This window comes from Perca fluviatilis, unplaced genomic scaffold (genome assembly GCF_010015445.1).
Source record: "Perca fluviatilis unplaced genomic scaffold, GENO_Pfluv_1.0 PFLUV_unplaced_scaf_210, whole genome shotgun sequence".
NCBI classification, from domain to species: Eukaryota; Metazoa; Chordata; class Actinopteri; order Perciformes; family Percidae; genus Perca; species Perca fluviatilis.
Genome location: NW_024375626.1, coordinates 839 through 5,000, shown reverse-complemented (window position 1 = coordinate 5,000; position 4,162 = coordinate 839). Strand labels below are relative to the sequence as shown.

Genomic DNA, 4,162 nt, shown 5'->3' with positions numbered 1-4,162 from the left:
TGAATTTGATCTGTATGTTGGTTTAATGTGAATGGTAAGTTGTTTGGTTACAGGTAATGGATAGGCACCCTATTAGTTATACTGGGCTACAACAAGTCAGCTCCTAGCACTGAGGCTAACTACAAATTCCCCATCTACAATTAAAAAATATGAAGAAGGTATATCTTCATTTAGGATATGCTATAAATAAGCTGCGTATAAATAAGATACGCTATGAATAACCATAAAATACAATGCAATAAAAGGGTAATATGTATGAGGTAAATTAAATGTCACATTGGTATTGGATTTAAAGGGATTAAATATTGATATGTAAATATGTAATATCTTTATGTCCAAACTATGTGGCATAAATAAATACTAAAATAAAAATTTTCGCCAACAGTGTCAAAAACCCTGCCTGCTGTCCACAACAGTATCCTCCTTGGATAAGTGTGTTCATTGTGTGAGACCTGTAACTTCCTTCAAGTGGCTTGGCTATCGATGCACAGGTTAGATATTTAGTGAATTAGTATAGAGTGTAATGTGTTGTGTTCTAACCACTTAAATAGACCTGCAGTGTTAACATTATATAGGTATAATAGCTCAAAACTACTCAAGTAAAAATAGTTACTTTGCGAAAAGTGGCAAGTACAAAACCACAGGCCAATCTATTCCCAAGGTCTTTTTATTTGATGTGGCTATTTCAACCACAGATTTTTCTGTCCAGCTAGTGAGTTTTAGTAATGCCATTTTCCAGATGAGATTGCGTTAAGTAAAGCTGAAGACAGTGGGAGCGAATCTGATAACGGCAACACAGAAGTTACAGCATCAGAGTTTGGAACTGTGGAGCCTGTGGATTTTGACTCTACAACCACAGAGCAAGACCATGACATTGGAGTCTTTGGTATGTTGACTCACTTCATAGTCACTGCTCATAAAATTATTTTTTTCCTGTGACAAAAGTAACTTTTGTTAAATTGTGTGTTCAACAGGATCAGTGTCATTTGTGTCGTCCACAGTAAATGAGAGTGTACATCCCTCTGAAGGTAAGATTCAGATTCAAGAGGTTTATTGTTTTATGCACAGAAAAAACACAGTGGTTTATACCATACAATGGAATTCTTACTTTGCCCAACTCCCTTAACAGAACAGTTCAATAATAAGACAAATACACAACACAAATAGAAAAATTAAATAAAGTAAAAGGGTTAGGGTTAGGCAAACTTAAGTTGGAATTAAAAGAAAAGAAACCTGAGTTGAATAAGTTGCTCTGTACCTCAGTTACAGTTAAGGTGGCGATAGTCATTCAGACAAGTCACAGTGTCCTTTGGGAGGGGCACAATGGTGGTGGACTTGTATTAGATGGGGACAGAGTGATGACACAGAGTGGGCGTCCAGTATGCCCTTGTTTTTTGGCCATAGTCCTTCCCTTTCAGCTGGCGTTGAGGGCTTCAAAGTGAGCCCTTTGTTTTCTCTTGCTGCGTCTGTGATGTGTTGCAGACCTTGCCACATGCTCCCGGGATCAGGAGTGGTGTAATATCCCTCCAGCTTCAGTCTGTATTGTCTCTTGGCCTGTCTGATTGATCTACGCAGGTCATATCTGGCCTTTTTCCACACTTCAGTTAGGTTTTTCAGGGTTTGTCGTTGGTGTAGGTCTTGCAGCGTTTAGTGGGGATAATTTTCTTAGTGTATTTACAAATGTAGCCAGTTACAGCTGCAGCATATTCCTTTAGGTCCACAGTACAGTCTCCTCTCAGAGCAGGAGTTTTAAACACACCTACCATGCCTCTACTGGTAAAGCAGACCTGAAGCACTAGTTCAGATCCTTCATTCCATACTTTAATAGTTTTACTTACTGGGGGAGCTTGTTTGAGGAGTTGCCTGTAGGCTGGGTAGAGGAACACTGAGATGTGGTCTGATAGTCCAAAGTATGGCCGAGGCACAGCCTTGTAGGTGTTCTTCACATTGCTGTACACTTGGTATTCTTCTCCCTCGAAGGAAAGCTCGTGTTGATGGTACTTTGGTAGGACGCTCCCTGAGGTTGCAGTAGTTAAAGTCACCAGCCACGATGAAGGACAGCATCTGGGTGTGCAGTCTCCAGCTTGCTGATGAGGTCCTGTAGCATCCCCATCGCGGTCACGTGATCAGCCCGTAAACAGCAAGCAGAGGCACAACGCTGAACTTGCTTGGTAGATAAAAGGATCTATACTTTAGCATTACAAGTTCAATGTCCGATGAACCATGCTTTTCAACAACCTGCACATTCCCACACCATCTGTTGTTAATGTACACACACCGCCTCCCCTGGTCTTCTTCGAGGCCTCTGTGCGGTCTTCGTGGTGGATGGAGTGTGTGTGGAGCAGGAGAACCGAGTTTGGGGTGCTGTCAGAGAACCAGATCTCAGTGATAATAAGAGCACAACATTCTCTTATCTCACGCTGAGTTGTAGTCCTAGTTCTTAGCTTGTCCATCTTATTTGTCAAGAGAACGGACATTAGCCAGCATTGTCCTGTAGCTCAGCCTAGCATGTAGCCCACCTCTCTTGCCTCGTCCCCATTGTGGGCGCATCGGTGTTGCTGTGTCCTACTGGCAGGAGTTGGCTTGGTCCAGGCAGAGAAAGTCAAAGTTCAAGAGGCAGTGTTGTAAGCTTGTGTTGAACATTGCAAACAAAGTTCTTCCCTGCTGTATCTTACTGTTGCACACACAAGCTGTGTGTAAGATGCAAAATAACAAAATAAACAAAGTCAGTGTCAGGAGAGCGAAGCAAACACCAAGTCGACTGTGGGCACCATGTTGAATTGTGAAGCACCTTAATGTGCTTTGAATAAGACACATCCTTTTTAGGCCAGGTATGAAAGGAAGAAAAAGATAAATAAAAACTCATTTTTCAACACATTTTAAAAAGAATAAAATGAAGTATAGGAATAAAACCGAAGACCAAAAAATGACTGCAGTGTATTCTACACATGCCACAAAACTGCAACATCCACAGTTGGATTCCATCCAAGGATATTTATGCATGTCTCTGTGATGTTTCCTTTCTCTGAAGTTTTCAACTATCAAAATGCAAGAGTAATCTTAAAGAAAGGGATATAAATAAATAGCCCTAAATGTTACTGTACTGCATTTGTTAAAAACATCTTGTCCGGAAGGGGAGCATATACACTTAAGTAATGATCAGGAAATGTATATTGAATTTGAGATAAAAGTAAAGTTACCTCCTTCTCTTCAAATGTTCTCTTGATTGCCCATGAGTATGTTCTATTAACTCTTTGGCTTTTGCCCAGTTGGTTAAAGAAAAAAATGAATTGGTCTGAATGACCAATTCAGAATTGTTTAAAAGTAGTATTAGGCTGATTGTTACGTACTTTATGTGTTATGTTTCCATATCAAGCCTAAACTTTCAGACCAAGTTCCTACACTATTTAGCTAACTCTATGAAATCAGATTTAATCAGACCTTAAACCCCATAGTCTTTGTTTCATTTAAAATAAGGTGTGTTGAAGTACAATGCCAAAATAACTTAAGAAATTTTACTAATTGTAGTATTATTAACTGTACTTAAATTAATTCATATATCAAAAGGTTTAGCCACTTAAACAGATGAACAGCAAAGACATTCTAAAAATGTTTTAATGCTGATGACTTTAATACACTCCATATTGTCCACACTATAATGTGACCAATCAACTGATACCCAAAGTGAATTATTTAGAAAAGTAAACTGCAATTTCTTGTCAACTGTGGCACTAACTGAACTCATGTTTTGATGGCTTCAACTGTCACATTTTGTTTGTGATATATCTTTTTCCTTGTTTGCCTATCTTCCAGGGAATTATGCTGATAAAGAACATGGATCCAGAAGAGTGGCAAAGAAAATGTGGTCTAAGGCTGAGGTTGCTGCTGTAATGCGACACTTCAAAGATCATATGCAGGGGGAAACTGGCCACCAAAACTGAATGAAGTCACCGCTAACTGGTGGAAGATCCAGTGTTGGCACAAAGAACATGCAAAATATAAGGGACTTTGTTAGAAATAGAGGAATAATTGCAAAGAGGCAGTCACAAAAATAAAAGATTTAAATACACTGACAGTTGTAGTGGTGTTTCTGTTAGTTTTAAAAAGTGTGGCTCTTGTGTTACAAGTTATCTGCCTGTTATAGGTTGTAATAATGCCATTT

The 4,162-nt window shown here is 39.2% G+C and overlaps 1 long non-coding RNA gene across 1 annotated transcript; it reads left to right on the top strand.

Moving 5' to 3' along the window:
• The first annotated feature begins 36 nt into the window (after positions 1 to 36).
• Positions 37 to 3,912, top strand: LOC120555184. Its single transcript, XR_005638645.1, has 4 exons — positions 37 to 491; positions 740 to 886; positions 975 to 1,028; positions 3,814 to 3,912. It is a non-coding gene; the product is annotated as an uncharacterized LOC120555184 (long non-coding RNA).
• Positions 3,913 to 4,162: the final 250 nt, after the last annotated feature.